Genomic DNA, 21,560 nt, shown 5'->3' with positions numbered 1-21,560 from the left:
TTAAACTGCAAAAGTTTGTAAAAATGTAAGGTGTATCCACAATTTTGGCCACTAGTGTACATACCTGGAAGTACACTGCATTTGGTTTGAGGGAATTCCAGATAAAAGGCAGATTTTTCATGGTACTGCTTAAACACAAGACCATAGAGAAAGCTTGTTTGCGCTGCTCCAAGTTGGATGTGGAAGAAAGTCACCTGCAAGGGAAAAGAGGGGAGCGGCGTCCCAAGATGGTTCTGGTAACTCCAATGGGATGAGATAACAGACGCAGCTCAAAACGAACCCTGGGAGTTAGACATGTAGGACATGTAGGATGGCCTCAGTCACCACTCCAGCCACGTCCTCTGATACGTATGCGAAATGCTTTACAAGGCATGGCTGGAGTGGTGGCTGGGACCATCCTACATGTCCTACATGTCTGACTCCCAGGGTTGGTTTTGAGCGGAGTCCGTTCTCTCATCCCACTGCTTAAACACAATTCCCATTTTTAGATAGTCCCTATAACATGGAAAACCTTCCCCTTTTTCGCACAATTCCACTTTAACCCTAGATTCACACCTACGTGGCCATGTAGGTCGCGTTTTGCTTGGGCACGAGAGCCCATTCATTTTAACCACTTCCCGACCGGCCGTTGCATATAAACGGCCGGACGGTGGCAGTGCAGGGTCGGGTGGCCGTTCATAAACGGCCTCCCTGCGCCCTGTTTGTGCGCGCTCTCTCGGAGCGCGCAGCACTGCGATCCGGTGCCCGCTGTATCCTCCGGACACAGTGAAACACCGATAGTCGGGCGGGACCGCTGTACGAGGTCCCGATCATGTGATCACTGATTGGCCAATCAGTGATCACATGCAAAGTAGTAAGCAACATGTCACTTCTGACATCATTGCTTACTACGTGTGAAATCTGTGAATGATCACATAGGTCACATGGTACAGGGCTATTCACAACAGCCTTGTACCATGTGACAAGCTGTGACCAATCACAGCTCACTCATTACTTCTCAATGAGTGCAAGAATGCAGACAGAGAGAAAGAGAAATGATTGCTTTTACATCCTATATGGGTGTAAAAGCAATCAGTGTAAAAAAAAAAAAAAATCTTCATCACCCCCCACAAGTAGTACAGTGTCACCATGGTGACACTGTACTGCTAGGGTGACAGTATGTATAAAAAAATAAAAATAAAATAAAAAATAATAATATAAAAAAATAAATTAAAAATGTAAAAAAAAATGTTTAAAAATTATAATTTTTGGTTATAAACTAATTTGCATTGTTTTTTTTCTAAAAAGATAACGGAATACATTTTGGCAAAGATTTATGATGAAATATTATTTATTTGCAAAATTTTATAAAAAAAAACACTTTTTTTCAATATTTTTAGACTTTTTCATTTACATAGAAAAAAAAATAAAAATCCCAGCGGTGAATAAATACCACCAAAATAAATCTTTATCTGTCTCAAAAAAATGGTAAACAATTCATATGGGTACAGTGTTGCATGACCGCGCAATTGTCATTCAAAGTGTGATAGCGCTGAAAGCTGAAAATTGCCCTGGTCAGGAAGGGGGTAAAAGTGTCCGGTCTGGAAGGGGGGAAAAGTGTCCGGACTGGAAGGGGGTGAAAGTGTCCAGACTGGAAGGGGGGAAAGTGTCCGGTCTGGAAGGGGGGGAAAGTGTCCGGACTGGAAGTGGTTAATGGACTCCCGTTCCCGTGACACGCAGGGAAAGAAGTCCTTGCACTACTTTGGAAAACGCAGCCGAGGTTCCCAGTACGGTTGCGTTCCCCAGTGTGGGCGGTGTGCCATTAGAACTAAAGGAACCCGCCCGCAGGTCCCCAATTCTCTGTGCGTGTGGCGCGGTTGCACTGATTTTCGTGTGGATCTGCAGCGGCAGCACCCGCATAGATGTAAACCGGTCATAAGTGAACCAATGGGTTTGCCCTGCATGGGTAAAGCCCATACTCCCTTGGGGCCAGGGGTGCAAATGTAGCCCATCACTGACATCAGCTTGAGATCTTTCTTCAATCATTCAGAATGAATTGCATGTGCATTTGACCTACAGTTGACTCTTTCGGACCTGCGTGAAGCTGATTTTGCATTCCGATAGACTTGTATAGGTAGAAAAGCAGTTCTGGTGCAAAAAAAAGCCCATGGATGCAGACCCTTATAGCATTGTGCCATAGCATGATTCCCATACGTTTCCGTTTGTCAGTTGGATGAGCTGCCCGATGTGCGACACACAGAAACACATGCGAATCGAGCTTTTAAAATCATGTTCCTGCTTCGCACAATGTGAGCGGGGCCTTATGAGGCCTGAGGAACCCCAACTTGCGTGGAGCGCCTGGGGAAGTTGTATTGTGGTGTCACGCCCATTTCTCTTCGCAAGTGACAAAAATGATCAGACCTCATTTTTATGTCTGTGTTAGGCAGCCATGTCAGGTGAATCATTTGAGAAAAAAAAGAAAAAGCCTAAAACGTATTTAACAAAAGTCAGAGGCATCATAAAATCACAATAACAAAATTACAATGTAGGAGCAATGCAAGATGTCTTAAACTCCATTGGCCAAAATCCTCAATTGTCTCCTAATGCAGCCCTGTCCTAAATAGCCGGATCATAAATAGTCTGGCAGAAAAGTAATACACATCATGGGGTTTATTTACTAAAGCTGGAGAGTCCAAAATCAGACTCCCTTCTGCATAGAAACCAATCAGCTTCCAGGTTTCATTGCCAAAGCTTCATTGAACAAGCTGAGGTTAGAAGCTGATTGGTTTCTATGCAGAAGGGAGTCTGATTTTGGACTCTCCAGCTTTAGTAAATAAACCCCCATGAGTCTGTTTTTGTTAACTATCCATACTCCATAAGTCCTGCAGTGGTGGAGTTACCTTCATAACTTTTTAGTTACACTGATGTGTGAGAAGATGCTAGTCAGTTAAAGTAGAGCTCCAGGCTCCCCCCAAAAAATTAAAAGTCAGCAGCTACAGTGAATGGGCTGCACTATTAATATTATTATTATTATACAGGATTTATGGCGCCAACAGTTTGCTCAGCACTTTACAATATAACGGGAGACAATACAGCAACAATACAGTTCAATACAAGAGGGATAGGAGGGCCCTGATCCTTGGAGCTTACAATCTAAGAGGGAGGGGCTAGTGGTACAAAAGGTAGTAACTGTGGGGGATGGACTGGTTGTAAGAGTAGAAGATTCCATTATTAGCTGAGGGCAGGATAGGCTTCCCTGAAGAGAGAGGTTTTCAGAGATTGCCTAAAAGTAAGCAGAGTAGGCGATAGTCTGATAAATTGGGGTAGAGAGTTCCAGAGGATGGGGGAAGCTCTGGAGAAGTCCTGGAGACGAGCATGGGAGGAGGAGACAAGGGAGCTAGAGAGTAGGAGGTCTTGTGAGGAGCGGAGAGTACGGTTTGGATGATATTTAGAGATAAGATCGGTGATGTAATTTGGGGCAGAGTTATAAATGGCTTTATATGTTATTGTTTTGAATTTTATCCGTTGGGCAACGGGAAGCCAGTGGAGGGATTGGCAGAGAGGGGTGGAGGACACTGAGTGGAGGCCAGTGGAGGGATTGGCAGAGAGGGATGGAGGACACTGAGTGGAGGCCAGTGGAGGGATTGGTAGAGAGGGATGGAGGACACTGTATGGAGGCCAGTGGAGGGATTGGCAGAGAGGGGTGGCAGATACAGAACGGTTAGTAAGGTGGATGAGTCTGGCAGTAGCATTCATGATAGACTGAAGAGGGGATAGCCTGCGATGAGATAGGCCAATGAGGAGGGAGTTACAATAGTCAAGGCCAGATATAACAAGGGAGTGTTGCTTAGTGGTGCAAAAATCACACAAATTTGCGAGCGGGAATGAGTTCCCACTACGCAAAGTGTGAATGGGGCCCTCCTTTACACAAGGTCCAGCAGGCTAATAGAACACATTAGACCTCCTGAGTGCAACATATTATCCTCATATTTAGTCTCTAACAAATCATAATTTCATTCTGTTCAATAATATGTTGTTGGTAAGACTTTTAATCACTTGCCCTCCAGAGGATGTACCTCCCGTCTTGACCAGCCCATTTTCAGCAATACGGTGCTGCGTTACTTTAACTAACAGTTGTGCGGTCATGCAACTCTGTATCCAAATGAAATTTACGTCCTTTTTTTCCCACTAATTGAGCTTTCTTTTGGTGGTATTTGAATGCCTGTGCGATTTTTACTTTTTGCGCTATAAACATAGACCGACAATGTTGAGAAAAAAAACAATATTTTTGACTTTTTGCTATTAAACATGTACAGTAAAACATTTTTAAAAATGTCAAATTTCATCATAAATTTAGGCCAAAATGTATTCTGCTCCGTGTCTTTGCTAAAAAAAAAATCCCAATACGTGTAAATTAATTGGTTTATGTGAAAGTTATACCATTTGCAAATGGCGGTATAGATACTGGATTTTTTTAATACTAGTAATGGCGGCAATTAGCAACTTATAGCGAGACTACGGTGGGCATTCTGTCATTGGGGAGGGAAATGACTTGATGTCACTGACATCCCCAGTGACACCAATGCAGTGATCAGTGCTAATAAAAATCACTGACACTGTACTAATGGCACTGTACTAACAGTGATCAAAGGGTTAACTGTGTGCTGTTTTACTGTGTGCTGTGTGTTGTTCACTGTGTCAGCACATTGCTTTGTATGGCTCTGCTACGCAGAGCCATACAAAGCAGTGTGCAGGAGCTGACAGGGGAGAGATCTGTATGGTTTACATACAGGTCTCTCCCCCCCCATCAGTGATACTCGGCGATTGCCGGGTGTCGGCGGGGAATCGCCAGCTGGAACCCAGTGATCGACAGCTGAGGCCGCCAATGGTGCCTACCCAGCCACCTACCCGGAAATGCAAAATATATATATATATACATACACGTGACTTTGCGCAGCCCTGCTGCCCTGTAGCAGTATTTCTGCTATAGGACGGAGGGACAGCAGTTAAACCTTTTCAGATTATTATTTGTATTATTAATAATATTATTAGCATTATACGTATGTCTGTGGAAACATTATAAAATACTTTGGCACACCTATCAACACATCCATCACCCGCGTGCTGGGATGTCATCAGATCTGTGACACCCTCTCTTGGACAAAAAAATGCTGTTAAATTTTGGCAACCATAGCTCTCGTTTCCCATTGAAACTATGAAGCAACGCTTAGAATCCTTTCTGGGAGTTGGTGGCTCAGATCAGATGAGACTTACTCTGCAAACAAATTGCGCAGAAACAAAGATTAGGTGAACCTTCCTAAATATTATCCAATCCCTTTGGTTTTATTGTTGTTTTTTGCCTTGTTTGTAATATATTTCCTCTTCATGTGTTTCTCTCTTCTTTTCAATAAAACAATATTTTAAAATCACTAAATTCAATCTCTGAATTCTCTAATTAAAAATCAAAACTTTTGCCTCTATAGGGAGCTATCATATTATAAACTCTGTTACATTCCTGCCTGGGTGTGGCAGCAAGTGATAGAGACATTCATCTTAAGGGTCAGAATTGCAACAACATATGGTGTTAATGGTTCCTTTCCAGGGGCAGACTGTAGGGGGCCCCATGAGATTCCCCTGGTACCTTTCATAGGCTTTTTTGGGTGTGGTTTGAATGTGGGTAAGGACACAGGTGCCCCATGATCCCCTATTGCCCGGGGGCCCCATTAGTTGTCAGTCCACCCCTGTTCCTTTCCCTTCACCACTTGGCCTTTCGGAAGGTTTTACCCCCTTCATGACCAGGGCGTTTTTTTGCTATTCAGCAATGTGCTACTTTAAAGCGGTAGTAAATGTACAAACAAAAAAAAAATCCTGCAAAGTAAAGGCATAATGTGCTAGTATGCATTGTATACTAGCACATTATGAAAGACTTACCTGAGAACGAAGCCCTCCAGTGGCATGCTGTCATCACTGCAGAGGCTTCCATCTTTACCCGGTCTTCCTTCTGGGTTCCCAGCCTGCGGCCACTTGCATGGCCAATGATGTCACTTATTTTTTTGGAATTTTGGATTTCCATAAAGCTCCTGGGAGAAAGAAACCAAAGGCTGCCTCTGCCTTATATCTGCTTATATTGGTCCCCGACAGGGGCGGACTGACAACTCATGGGGCCCCCGGGCAATAGGGGGTCATGGCGCCCCTGTGTCCACACCCACACCCAAAAACGCTTATGAAAAAGCCAATGAAAAGGTACCAGGGGCATCTCATGGGGCCCCCTACTGACCCCGGGCCCTTGGGCAGTGCCCGAGTGCTCGCATGGTCAGTCTGCTCCTGGTCCCCGAGCACCCTTAGCTTGACTTGCATTTTTTTTTCCAATGAATACAAGGCATTCACTGGTTGGATGAGGCCAGGTGGTGATGTCAAAATCTCCACCTCATCCAGTCAGAGAACACCTATCAGTAAATAAAAGGAAATGCAGTGATTAATTGTCCCACTATCCTATTTGAACCCTATCGGTTAAACTCCGGCGCTCCCTGTTACTCTACCAGGGCCCCGAGTCAGAGCTGTAAGGGAGTCCTTCCTCTGCACTTCAGGTTCTACCACCAGGTACATTACAGCAGCCAAGCACCCAGTCAATGCTTCGACTAATCAGGAAGCCCACCGCAGGCAGCCTGGCAACAAACCTACCCCTGAATACACCAAGTCCATTACACATGCTGTCTATCAGGCGTATGCTTTCACTTGTATAATCTGTCCATCATAAAGACAAAACTCATCCAATATTCCAACAGTGGAATTCATTTATCGTCATCGATTTCTCAAGGGAGATTGTTGATAAATATTTCTGTCCGAAATACAGGAGCTTCTCCAACCCAGTCCGCATGAGGGCCACCATATTTCCTCTGACCGGTAACCTGTACAAGATTAATATCTTTCCATGCACTCCAAAAGGGAAGATTTATTGTCTTTATGCAGAGAATTAATCCAAGCCTCACTCTTAGCATTCATCACATTGTTGTCCATCATTAGAGAATGATCTGCTCTCTCCATGGGCCATAATCAGTGGGCAGAAGGCTAGACCCTTCATCTATGGGACAAAGGCAGTGTTTCTCAACTCCAGTCCTCATGGACCCCCAACAGGTCATGTTTTCAGGATTTCCATTATTTTGCACAGGTGATTTGATCAGTTTCACTGCCTTAGTAATTACCACAGCTGTTTCATCTGAGGGAAATCCTGAAAACATGACCTGTTGGGGGTCCATGAGGACTGGAGTTGAGAAACACTGGACTAAGGTAACCACTGTGGAATATCCCTCTTTCTGGAACATTATTGCAGCCTCCTTAGCATTCCTCGCACCATATAATTATGCCGATTACATTTATGTTACTTAACCCCCCTGGCGGTATTCCCGAGTGTAGCTCGGGGTAAAGTTTCTGTACCAAAAGCGGTAACCCCGAGCTACACTCGGGAATACCATGCGGCGCTGCATAGGGAGTCCCTGCAGCGCTTACCTTGTCCTTCGCTCCCACGATGTGTCCCCTGCAGCGTCCCCGGCCATCTCCTCCGGCCGATGCTGGCATCCGGCTCCTGTGTTCCGGTCCCTGTGACGTCGGGACGTACGGGCGCCGCCGTTGGCGGGAAATTTGAAAATTTAAAAAAAATGTCATTTTTTTCAAAACGATTTTACATAGTAAAACATTGCTGTTTCAACCCATATCACATACATTTTGTCCCGAGTGCTTTGTCCTGTCCCCTGTCTGCATTTTTACTGTTCTTTCTGCCTGGAAACTGAGAAACGTCCATGGCGTCCAAAAAGTGTCCCTTTCGGTCAAAAGCGGTTTTAGATCAGCTAGGGAACAGCGATAGTAAATCAGAACCACTTGCAGAATTGAGTGATAATGATTCGTGGGGGAAATTCCTCATCAGACACTGAAAACGATTCTGCGACTGAACTCAGCGATGTGCGAACTTGGCGCTCTATTTCACATTTCAGTGTTTTTGGTTTGATTATATTATTGAATTAAATTTATTATTATTATATTATTATTTTTTATGATTATTTATTAAATTATAAATTATGATTTTGTGTTTCAAATTTTATCCTCCCCGGGATGTTTACTAGACTCTTGTTCGGACAGATTTCAGTGAGTTATTCCTTAATATTACAGGCCTACAATAAAAAACTACATATTTCCATGCAAAAAAATGTACCGCTTTCAGCACCAAAAATCTGAAATAATCAGACCGCCAGGGAGGTTAATGCCCATGGTCTCAACAGTCCATGCAAGAGCAAAGATCTGGAAAGAAGAATGAAACAACCGAATGCATGTGCTCCTGCGCTGGACTGTGGACTCCACAATGTTAGTGTCCCCACCTGAGTAAGAAAGGAATGCAAGTCTTGCTGCCCTCAATGGACCAGGGAAATCCAAAGAGAACTGTATATAAGAAACAAAAAGGCTCTGAGGAAGAGGTACAACCTTGAAACACGTCAGCCACCAGCAGGGGCGGACTGACAACTCATGGGGCCCCTGGGCAATAGGGGATCATGGGGCCCCCTGTGTCCTTGCCCACACTCAAAAAAGCCTATGAAAAAGGTACCAGGGGCATCTCATGGGGCCCCCTACTGACCCCGGGCCCTCAGGCAGTGCCTGAGTGCTCGAATGGTCAGTCTGCCCATGGCCACCAGCTATCCAGAGGTTCACAGTTCCCCAGCAGACCACCCATAGGGGTTCCTGAACCACTCTGCATCCTTTACGACATGCTTCTCATTTTGATCTGATTTTACATTTCTCTTGTATTTTACAATTTATAAATACAGTTGCAAGAAAAAGTATGTGAACCCCTTGGGATTACGTGGGGTTTTGCATGAATTTTACAGGTGGAGGCAACTGACATTTTTTTCCCTACTCATCTTTTCTGACTGTTTTTCACTAGTTTTGCATTTGGTTAGAGTTCAGTGTCACTACTGGTAGTATGAGGCCATACCTGGACCCTACAGAGGTTGCACAGGCAGTCCAACTTCTCCAGGAGGGCACATCAATATGTGCCATTGCCAGGTTTGCCGTGTCTCAAGAGCATGGAGGAGATTCCAAGAGACAGGCAGTTACTCTAGGAGAGCTGTACAGGGCCATAGAAGGTCCTTAACCCATCAGCAGGACCGGTATCTGCTCCTTTGTGCAAGGAGGAACAGGATGAGCCCTGTCAGAGCCCTACAAAATTATCTCCAGCAGGCCACTGGTGTGAATGTCTCTGACCAAACAATCAGAAACAGACTTCATGAGGGTGGCCTGAGGGCCCGACATCCTCTAGTGGGCCCTGTGCTCACTGCCCAGCACCGTAGTCCACCACTGGCACCCTGTACTTCTCACAGATCAGAACAGGTTCACCCTGAGCACATGTGACAGACGTGAAAGGGTCTGGAGAAGCCGTGGAGAACGTTCTGCTGCCTGTAACATGGTTCAACATGACCGTTCTGGTGGTGGGTCAGTGATGGTTTGGGGAGGCATATCCATGGAGGGGCGCACAGATCTCTACAGGCTAGACAATGACACCCTGACTGCCATTAGGTATCGGGATGAAATCCTTGGACCCATTGCCAGACCCTACACTGGTGCAGTGGGTCCCGGGTTCCTCCTGGTGCACGACAATGTCCGGTCTCATGTGTAGAGTATGCAGGCAGTTCCTGGAGGATGAAGGAATTGATACCATTGAATGGTCCCCACGCTTGCCTGACCTAAATCCAATAGAACCCCTCTGGGATGTCATGTTTCAGTCCATCCAACGCCGCCAGGTTGCATCTCAGACTGTCCAGGAGCTCAGTGATGCCCTGGTTCAGATCTGGGAGGAAATCCCCCAGGACACCATCCGTGGTCTCATTAGGAGCCTCCCCCGACATTGTCAGGCATGCATACAAGCATGTGGGGGCCACACAGACTACTGAGGACCATTCTGAGTTGCTGCAATGACATTTCACCAAATGGACTCGCCTGCTGTATTATTTCTTCACTTTGATTTTCGGGGTGTCTTTGAATTCAGTCCTCTGTAGGTCGATCGTTTCCATCAAACGATGGGGCGTCCTTAGGTTCCTCACACAACACCCGTCCATGTCAGTATAGAGATCCAGCAGGAGATTTCTCCCCATTGAGGTCTGATGGGTTTTCAAAGTGTTCCTTTCATTTTTTTGAGAAGTGTATAAGCTTTCCCCTCAGGGAAAATGTTAACCTGTTCCTGCCAACATGACACATATATGCTATCTCTTGGTGGGTGGGCTATAATGGACCTCTGAAACAGCAGCGGACTGACAACTCATGGAGCCCCCCAGGCAATAGGAAATCATGGGGCCCCTGTGTCCTTGCTCACACTCAAACAACACCCAAAAAAGCCCATGAGAGGTACAAGGAGCATCTCATGGGGCCCCTTACTGACCCCGGGCCCTCGGGCAGTGCCCAGGTGCCCAAATGGTCAGTCTGCCCCTGCTCTGAAAACACTTTTCTGTGGTGAGTGTGCCCTGTATGTTCCCAGCACAGACACCGGTGGGGACTGGAAAGCTCCTGGGGCATACTTGAGATCAGGAGCTTTCCGATCATGTGACTGATGTGACAGGTGATCACCGTGGTCACATGACCCAGCATTTAAAAACTCATAAAGGGCCAGGAAGGGGTTAACATTAAAGTTAATTACCATTTTAAGCCGGCTGTACACCAGTAGAGTTTTTGTTCCGTTCCGAAAAAAGTTTATTTATGGAACATTCATTTCTATTTCCATTTTCTAATAGTGGAGCCAAATCGACAATCATTTTTGACCTTCGAAGGAAAAGAAAAGGATGGAATTTTTTTTTTCTCGAATGAACAAAATTCTAGCTGTGAATGTGGCATTTGCTTGGAAATCGATTTATTGCAATGCGCCTGGGCGTCCTGAAATTGAAAAGGTGGAATTTTAAACCATTGGAATGAAATTTATTGAGTCCGTAGGCGTGCTATCAAATGCTGTGACGAACAATTTTTCAGAACGTCTGTCCCAATGTTCAAATGAAATTCTACAGCTGTATGTATATGTATGTATATATATGTGTGTATCTATATTTATATATATGTATGTATATATATATATGTGTATCTATATTTATATATATGTATGTATATATATATATGTGTATCTATATTTATATATATGTATGTATATATATATATGTGTATCTATATTTATATATATGTATGTATATATATGTGTGTATCTATATTTATATATATGTATGTATATATATATGTATCTATATTTATATATATGTATGTATATATATATGTGTATCTATATTTATATATATGTATGTATATATATATATGTGTATCTATATTTATATATATGTATGTATATATATGTGTGTATCTATATTTATATATATGTATGTATATATATATATATGTATGTATCTATATTTATATATATGTATTTATATATATATGTGTGTATCTATATTTATATATATGTATGTATATATATATATGTGTATCTATATTTATATATATGTATATATATATGTGTGTATCTATATTTATATATATGTATGTATATATATATGTATCTATATTTATATATATGTATGTATATATATATGTGTATCTATATTTATATATATGTATGTATATATATATATGTGTATCTATATTTATATATATGTATGTATATATATGTGTGTATCTATATTTATATATATGTATGTATATATATGTGTGTATCTATATTTATATATATGTATGTATATATATATATATGTATCTATATTTATATATATGTATGTATATATATATGTATGTATCTATATTTATATATATGTATTTATATATATATGTGTGTTTGTATATATATAATTTATATATACATATATAAATATAATTTATATATATATAATTTATTTATATATATAAATATATATTTTATATATATATATATATATATATATATATATATATATATATATATAAACATACTGTCTATATATATATAATGTTTTTATATATACTGTGCATATTTATATACATCTTTATTATCATTATTATACAGTATTTATATAGCGCCAAAGGGTTTGCTCAGCGCTGTACAGGGGGACAGAACATGAGACAAGAAAGAAACAATACATACATATTATATTTATATATATATATATATATATATATATATATATATATATATAAACTTTTTTATGTATACTGTGTATATTTATATACATATTAGATATATAAGTAACACTATTACACTACTTTACTATTATCAATTAAGAAAGTGAAAGTGAATAGAACATTCTTCCAGGTCGCCATTACAGGCCCAGCTTTTCCTCCTCAATCCCCCTCTCTCAGTCGTTGTACAGGGCGGAACTGGCCATCCTCAGCGATATCAGCATTCACTTTCCGATTATCAGAACCAAACCAATCTGTGAACAGAACTTTCAGAAACTTCAGAGGATCGGGACATACTCGGATCTGTAGGAAATCCCCCAGTATAGAAGGTAATCCCCTGATTTAGAAGGTGATCCCCCCCCCAACACTGACTGGCGGCCCGGACACCTGGGGGCTGCGCTGGGAGGTGTGCGGCCCGCGGGCCAGTCAGTACCGACACGCCTCTGCTTTTCAGTGCACCCGACCTGCGCTACTACATGGGGGGGGGGGGGGGGTTCTGTTATCTGCATGATGTTTATTTAGTTTTTAGGTTTTTTCTGTGATTATGTGATTATTTTCTAAGTCCAATGTGATCCATTTATAGTATTTTATGTTATGGGGAAGCTTTGTCCCACCGAGACTTTTCCTGCACATGTGGCTCTAGTCTAGGCTATGGGTTCCAGCATACTTCTTCTGTTTATTATATAGTAGCATTTTTATTCGATTTAAAGCGATATTAAGCTCTAAAGCAAACATGTATTATATTGCTACTTACTTGTGATGGCTGCATCCGTTTTCTTTTTTTAGGCTTTTTTTTTTTTTTTCCAACAGCTGGTCTGGCCAGCAAATCTGTTGTTTTTCAACAGAAGAAGCTTTCTTGCAGATGTAACAGTTAGAGGGGGTGAGACAAACGATTTACCGCTAACAGGGCTGCTTAAAACCATTCGTGTTTTTATATATTTAGTAAAATCTTTATCCTAGAAGAAAAAAAAAGTTGTTGCTGTAACTACTTAAAACGCAGGTCTGGATCTAGCTGGGTCAATGCTGGCAGGGCAGAAGAGAGGGGTCACTGCTGGCAGGGTAATGGATGGGGGTCACTGCTGGCAGGGTAATAGATGGGGGTCACTGCTGGCAGGGTAATAGATGGGGGTCACTGCTGGCAGGGTAATGGATGGGGGTCACTGCTGGCAGGGTAATGGATGGGGGTCACTGCTGGCAGGGTAATGGATGGGGGTCACTGCTGGCAAGGCAGAAGACAGGGGTCACTGCTGGAAGGGCAGAGGACAGGGGTCACTGCTGGAAGGGCAGAGGACAGGGGTCACTGCTGGCAGGGCTGAGGACGGGGGTCACTGCTGGCAGGGCTGAGGAGGTGGGTCACTGCTGGCAGGGCAGAGGACGGGGGTCACTGCTGACAGGGCAGAGGACAGGGGTCACTGCTGGCAGGGCAGAAGACAGGGGCACTGGTGTCAATGGGAGGAATAGTGCCCCCATCCTTGGTGTCATTAGTGCCTCATTGTTGGTATCAGTGGGAGGAATAGTGCCCCATCCTTGGTGTCAGTGGGAGGAATAGTGCCCCCATCCTTGGTGTCATCAGGGAGAATAGTGCTTCATTGTTGGTGTCAGTGGGAGGAATAGTGCCCCATCATTGGTGTCAGTGGGAACAATAGTACCCCTATCATTGGTGTCATTAGGGAGAATAGTGTCCCATCATTGGTGTCATTAGGGAGAATAGTGCCCCATCATTGGTATCAGTGGGAGGAATAGTGCCCCATCCTTGGTGTCAGTGGGAGGAATAGTGCCCCCATCCTTGGTGTCATCAGGGAGAATAGTGCTTCATTGTTGGTGTCAGTGGGAGGAATAGTGCCCCATCATTGGTGTCAGTGGGAACAATAGTGCCCCTATCATTGGTGTCATTAGGGAGAATAGTGCCCCATCATTGGTGTCAGTGGGAGGAATAGTGTCCCATCATTGGTGTCAGTGGGAAGAATAATGCCCCATCATTGGTATAAGTGAGAGGAATAGTTCCCCATCATTGGTGTCAGTGGGAGGAATAGTGCCCCATCATTGGTGTCAGTGGGAGGAATCGTGCCCAATCATTGGTGTCAGTGGGAGGAATAGTGCTCCATCATTGGTATCAGTGGGAGGAATAGTGCCCCATCATTGGTGTCAGTGGGAGGAATAGTGTCCCATCATTGGTGTCAGTGGGAGGAATAGTGCCCCATCATTGGTATCAGTGGGAGGAATAGTACCCCATCATTGGTATCAGTGGGAGGAATAGTGCCCCATCATTGGTATCAGTGGGAGGAATAGTGCCCCATCATTGGTGTCAGTGGGAGGAATAGTGCCCCATCACTGGTGTCAGTGGGAGGAAAAGTGCCCCATCATTGGTGTCAGTGGGAGGAATAGTGCCCCATCATTGGTATCAGTGGGAGGAATAGTGCCCCATCACTGGTGTCAGTGGGAGGAAAAGTGCCCCATCATTGGTGTCAGTGGGAGGAATAGTGCCCCATCATTGGTGTCAGTGGGAGGAAAAGTGCCCCATCATTGGTATCAGTGGGAGGAATAGTGCCCCATCATTGGTATCAGTGGGAGGAATAGTGCCCCATCATTGGTGTCAGTGGGAGGAATAGTGCCCCATCATTGTTGTCAGTGGGAGGAAAAGTGCCCCATCATTGGTGTCAGTGGAAGGTATAGTGCCCCATCATTGGTGTCAGTGGGAGGAAAAGTGCCCCATCATTGGTGTCAGTGGAAGGTATAGTGCCCCATCATTGGTGTCAGTGGGAGGAAAAGTGCCTCCATCGTACAAATTGCTCTCAATTAGTGGTGTCCAATCAACATTTTCTGAGGAGAAAATTCAAAAGATCACGGTGGATTTTTTTTTTTGTCAAACAAATTAATTTTGAACAATGTTTGTGGTTTTTGTTCAGTAAAGTCCATTTGTTCTAAAATGAAGTGATAAAAGCAAAGAAAACAGTGAAGTACTTTCATACAAACGTTTGTTCAGAAATCTGCTGGTGCATGGCCAGCTTTAGTCTTCTAATGACAAGCTGGGCCCCAGAGTCCCAGTGGGGGGGGGGGGGGGGGGGGGTATGTATGGGGTGAAAAGTTTCCTTCTAGTTTCCCTGTTTGTGTTTTCTAGCTGAAAAAAAGAAACCAAAGGCTTGTTTACACTAGCAGTTGGAGGGCGGTAAAAACACACAATAAAAATACAATACAGAAGTGAGCGCTGTCTAGTCAGCAGCTGAAACACTCAAGACAACCAATATGAAACCTTCTCAGAAACGTACAAATTAGTACAGCGCTAAAAGAGATATTAAAATGATCCGTCCCAAATTAGGTAATCAATAAAATTGAATCACATAAAATTGCTCAGGGTATATAAATAATGGTGACGGTCTGCGCAGATAAAGGTGCGATATCACAGTAAAATCCAGTGGCGATGCTCCAAATGGTGTGGTAAAATTCCGCACTCACCAGATGCGTAATTAAAATACTCATTAAGTGTACTCATTAACCCGGGCTAAATAGGACCAAAATCGCACCATTTTGAAAACGCATTGGGTGTGATCCAGCGCTTAAAGGGTGTGTGGGATAACACTTTACCGGGACATTTTTGTTACATACAGTATTTTATTTAGAAACATTCATTCTTTTCACACATTACTTTGTATACAGAGATAGGGATTTATTTTGCACTTTGTTTTTGTTACATTGTTGCTGATGATTGTTTGCTGCTACATTGTATACTTCAGTTTACAAATCACTTTGTGTTTATTTTAAACTTTAGCCTACACTTTTTTTTTTTTTTTAGTTTGTGGAAGGAGTGAGGAAGGGGGTGAAGCCTCTGTTAAGCCCTTTTCACACTGACAGTCGGGTCCACCTGTTCCTTTATCAGGCGCAGGGGCGGACTGACAACTCATGGGGCCCCCGGGCAATAGGGGATCATGGGGCCCCTGTGTCCTTGCCCAAACTCAAAAAAGCCTATAAAAAGGTACCAGGGGCATCTCATGGGGCCCCCTACTGACCCCGGGCCCTTGGGCAGTGCCAGAGTTCCCCAATGGTCAGTCCGCTCCTGATCAGGCGGACCCAATCGGATCATCCAAAGACCTCTATTGACCGGCGGGTGTCAGCGGAGAAGTGTCGCCGGCATCTGATCCGATCCTGTACGCCTCAAACAGATGGATGGGGATCCGTTCCCCATTAGTCTGGTGGATCGAATTGGATCGGATGGCAGTCGGATGGAAACACACAGCGGTCTGTTTCTATCTGACCTCCCCATAGAAGACAGCGGGGCCTTAGGCTTCCTTTACACTTGTGTGTGAAAAGCTGTTAAAATGATCCGCTGAGACATGTTTTTATCACCCCCACCAGTGGTGTATTTAGAATTCGTGCTGCCCTAGGCAACACAAAAATTGTGCCGACCCCCCCCCCCCACACACACACACACACACACATGGAGAGACCCTGACACCGACCAACACCCCCCTCGCCCACAAAGAGCCTGACATTGACCAACAACACCCCAGCACCCCACCCAAGAAAGTCTTCTACTACCACCACCCCCCACCCCACCTGAGAGAGCCTTCTACTACCACACCCCCCCATACATTAGCCACCCCCCACCCCAGTGTCAGAGAAGACACTCAACTTCACAGCTCTAGACATCCCTGGGAACAAGAGTCAAGCTCTGCATACACCATCAAGCAGCCCACAGACTCTCTTGGATTCCACCTGGTCCCCATGCTGCATGTGTCCCTTCTTCCAGGAGGAGGCGCTGCCCCCCTGAAAAATGCCGCCCTACGCAAATGCCTTGTTTGCCTTGTAAATACGCCCCTGCCCCCCCCCCCCCATCACTACACTTTATGCTGCAGAGGCAGCAGAGGGGGGAGTACATATGCTACGGATGCATTGCGTGGCAAAAAATGAACCCCACGACTGAATGAGCCCCCCCCACAAATGCCCTGCAACTGTATGTGATGCACGCAGTTCCAGCACACTAGTGCGTGGTTCAAGGGGTTAAAGCAGATGGCGAGGAGGCGACATAATGCTCCCTCACAGGGGCGGACTGACAACTCATAGGGCCCCCAGGCAATAGAGGATCATGGGGCCCCTGTGTCCTTGCCCACACTCAAAGCACACCCAAAAAAAGTATAAAAGGTACCAAGGGCAGGGGCAGACTGACAACTCATGGGGCCCCCGGGCAATAGGGGATCATGGGGTCCCTGTGTCCTTGCCCAAACTCAGGAAAAGCCTATGAAAAAGGTACCAGGGGCATCTCATGGGGCCTTCTACTGACCCAGGGCCCTCGGGCAGTGCCTGAGATTCCAAATGGTCAGTCCACCCCTTACAAGGGGCATTTCATGGGGCCCCCTACTGACCCCGGGCCCTCGGGCAGTGCCCGAGTGCTCGAATGGTCATTTTACCCCTGCTCCCTCACCACCTTGTCAATCACAGATTGTTCTTCAGAAAGCAATACTAGTGTAATCCGGCCGTTTTTTACTTCTGTGTATGTCCTTCCCACCAAGGAGATTTTGGCCCTGTTCACTCTAGAATGCTGTGCGGGAAACCCACCTTCCGTGACAGTTTCCCGCACCGTATTCCAATCGCACTGCCCTTGCGATCTGCAGCAGATGTCAGTGCAAGGTTTACAACACCCCAAATGCAGGTCACAAATACAGTGCGTTTGCTCACACTGGACCACCCCAGATCGCATGGTACAAAACGTATCACGGGATCCGGTTGCAGTGCGTACTTTTGGTGCAGTGCGTTTTCAACCCATTGAAAATGAATGATCTGAAATCACACTGAACAGAACTGCATGGGAATCACATGGATTTTTTTTTCTGTGAATGGGCCCTGTGGAGTGGAGGTCAGTGGAGGGATTGGCAGAGAGGGTTGGCAGATACAGAACGGCGCTGTGTCACTTTAACTGACAACTGCGCGGTCATGCAACGCTGCACCCAAATTAAATTTGCATCCTTTTTTCCCCACAAATTGAGCTTTTTTTATGGTATTTGATCGCCTGTGCATTTTTTTTTGCGCTATAAAAAAAAGTCCGACAACTTTGAGAAAAAAACTATATTTTTGACTTTTTGCTATAAAACATGTCCAGTAAAAAAAATTTAAAAAAATCAAATTTCATCATAAATTTAGGGCAAAATGTATTCTGCTCCGTGTCTTTGCTAAAAAAAAATCCCAATATGTGCAAATTAATTGATTTACGTGAAAGTTATAGCATCTACAAATGGCGGTATATAGCATATACTGGGATTCATTTTTTTATTTTTACTAGTAATGGCGGCGATCAGCGACTTTTATCGGGACTGTGGTGGACATTCTGACACTGATGGGGAACTGATTTGGTGTCACTGACATCCCCAGTGACACCAATATAGTGATCAGTGCTAATTAAAAGCAATAACACTGTACTAATGGCACTGGGCAGGAAGGGGTTAACATGAGGGGTGATCAAAGGGTTAACTGTGTGCTGTGTCTGTGTGCTTCACTGTAAGCCAGGGGCGAACTGACCATTTGGAAACTCGGGCACTGCCCGAGGGCCCAGGGTCAGTAGGGGGCCCCATGAGATGCCCCTGGTACCTTTTTCATAGGCTTTTTTGAGTTTGGGCAAGGACACAGGGGCCCCATGATCCCCTATTGCCCAGGGGCCCCATGAGTTGTCAGTCTGCCCCTGCTGTAAGCACACTGCTTTGGATGGCTGTGCTGTTCACAGCCATCCAAAGCAGTGCGCACGAGCAGCAGTGCATACAGTTCTCCTCCCTGTCGGAGATCCTCGGCAATCACCAGGGGCCAGCGAGTAATCACCGGCCGGGACCTGGTGATTGACAGCGCTCCCCTACCAGGAAATGCAAAATCACTTTTATATATACAGGCATACCTCGGTTTATGAATTTAATGCGTTCTGTGGGACTTTTTGTATTTTGCCAAAAACCCGCGGTTTCCCATAGGAATGTATTGAAAACCAAATGATCTGTTCCGGAGGTCAGAAAAAATTATAAAAAATTATTTTATCTGTTCAAAACTCTTTATAAAGTGCACTTTAAAGGCATAAATACTGTACAGGGACATGATTAAAAAACAATTTGTAAATGCAATGAAAACCAATTAATCCATTCGTATTGCAATAAAAAATTGTAAACCGAGGCATTATTTTCAATGGATTTTCATTCGTAAACCGAAAACAAGGCGTTCGTAAACCGAGGTACGCCTGTATACTGTATATACATATATATATATATATATATATATATATATATATATCACATGATTTTGCCCAGTATTTCTGCTATAGGGCAGTCGGGAAGCGGTTAACCACTTGCCGCCCAGCCACTGTATATATACGGCGGCAGGGCGGCACTCGCAGGCAAAGCCACGTTTTAAAACGTGTGTTTTGTAAACAAATAGGGGGCACGCGGGAGGCGCGCCGCCACCCTATGTGTCCTGCCGATCACCGCCGCAGATGTCAGTCGCTGGGTCACAGCCACTCCTTAGCGGCTGTTTCCCGGCGATCGGCGGCAAACAGTGACAGAGAGCACAGCTGCAGTAGCTGTGCTGTCTGTCACTTCCCTGTCAGCTTGAGGATGAGCTGATCGAGAAAGAACAGTTTCTCTTTCTGGATCAGCCTTGTCCCGCCCAGTACACACCCCGCCCCCTAGTAAAACACTCCCCTCACTCCTATAACCCTTCCCTGCAAAATAAAGTTAACCCCTTCCTCCCCAGTGCCATTAGTACAGTGTCAGTGGTTTTTTTTTTGCACTGATCACTGTATTAGTGTTTTTGGGGATGTCAGTGACCCCAAGTCAGTACCCCCCAATGTCAGAATGTCCGCCGCAGTCCCACCATAAGTCGCTGGTCACTGCCATAAGTCCCTGATCGCCGCCATAATTCGCTGATCGCCGCCATTATTAGTATAAAAAAAACCCTAAAAATCCCAGTATCTTTCCCGCCATTTGTAAACGCTATAACTTTCATGTAAAGCAATTAATTTACACGTATTGGGTTTTTTTTTTTAGCAAAGACATGTCGCAGAATACATTTTGGCAGAAATTTATGACTAAATTTGATTTTTGCATTTTTTTTTACTGGACATGTTTTATAGCAAAAAGTCCAAAATATTGTTTTTTTTTCCTCAAAATTGTCAGCCTTTTTTTTATAGTGCAAAAAATAAAAACCGCACAGGCGATCAAATACCACTGAAAGAAAGCTCAATTTGTGGGGAAAAAAGGATGTAAATATCATTTATGTACCGTATTGCATGACCGCGCAATTGTCCGTTAAACTAGTGCAGCGCTGTATAGCAGAAAAGTGGCGTAAATTGCAGTATTTATACCATAGTTTGTAGACGCTATAACTTCACACAAAGCAATCAATATACACTCATTGGGATTTTTTTTTACCAAAAACATGGAGCAGAATACATTTTGGCCTAAATTTATAACCAACTTTGAGTTTACTATATATTTTTTATAGCTGAAAGTAAAAAATATTGTTTTTCTTCAAAATTTTTGGCCTTTTTTTGTTTATAGCGTGAAAAATAAAAAGCTCACAGGTGATCAAATACCACCGAAAGAAAGCTCTATTTGTGTGAAAAAAAGGACGTAAATTTCGTTTGGGTGCAGCGTTGCATGACCGCGCAATTATCAGTTGAATTAGTGCAGCGCCGAGTAGCAAAAAGAGGCCTGGTCATTAAGGGGGGGAAATCCTCTGGAGGACAAGTGGTTAATAGCGTTTTCGAATTCGGTCATTTTAGGAATGCACTGATTTTTGGCAGCAAGTTGTTGGTGTGTGAGCAGATTTCCAGTTCATTGGGTTTCAAATTTATAGAAACAAACAGAGACTTTTGTGTCATCTTTCAGCCATAGCTGAGTGAACTTAGGACTTTGGTGGTGACATCTGATATCATATATTCCTGTTCACAACATTCGTATGAAATCTTGACACAATTATCATTTGAAAAAGGATGTGGTTTTTTTTTTTTTTCAGATAGTGGTGTGATGTGGATTGATTTAGAAGCCGCAAATTACAAATATTGTAAACATGAAATCCAGTTATGATGACCACCAAAGCAGCATTATTATCTTTAAAGAAAAAAGAATTACCTCTGTGCAGTACTAAGTAGGAGGCTGGAGCTTCTCTGTCCAACAGATTCCACATTCCACAGACATCAACCTCACAAGCAGGGGCGGACTGACAACTCATGGGGCCCCCGGGCAATAAGGGGTCATGGGGCCCCTGTGTCCTTGCCCACACTCAAACCACAACCGAGAAAGCCTATGAAAGGTACCAGGGGCATCTCATGGGGCCCCCCACTGACCCTTTGTCTTTGCTAAAAAAAATCCCAATACGTGTAAATTAATAGGTTTATGTGAAAGTTATAGCGTCTACAAATGGCGGTATACAGTATATACTGGGATTTA

General features: G+C 44.0%; 1 long non-coding RNA gene across 1 annotated transcript; it reads left to right on the top strand.

Moving 5' to 3' along the window:
* Positions 1-328: 328 nt before the first annotated feature.
* Positions 329-5,413, top strand: LOC149445352 (uncharacterized). The gene is made up of 2 exons (XR_016306411.1): positions 329-2,647; positions 2,828-5,413. It is a non-coding gene; the product is annotated as an uncharacterized LOC149445352 (long non-coding RNA).
* The last annotated feature ends 16,147 nt before the right edge of the window (positions 5,414-21,560 follow it).

This window comes from Staurois parvus, unplaced genomic scaffold (genome assembly GCF_062004578.1).
Source record: "Staurois parvus isolate SC_StPar_1 unplaced genomic scaffold, SC_StPar_1.0 ptg000726l, whole genome shotgun sequence".
NCBI lineage: Eukaryota > Metazoa > Chordata > Amphibia > Anura > Ranidae > Staurois > Staurois parvus.
This window is presented reverse-complemented; position numbering and strand designations above follow the sequence as displayed.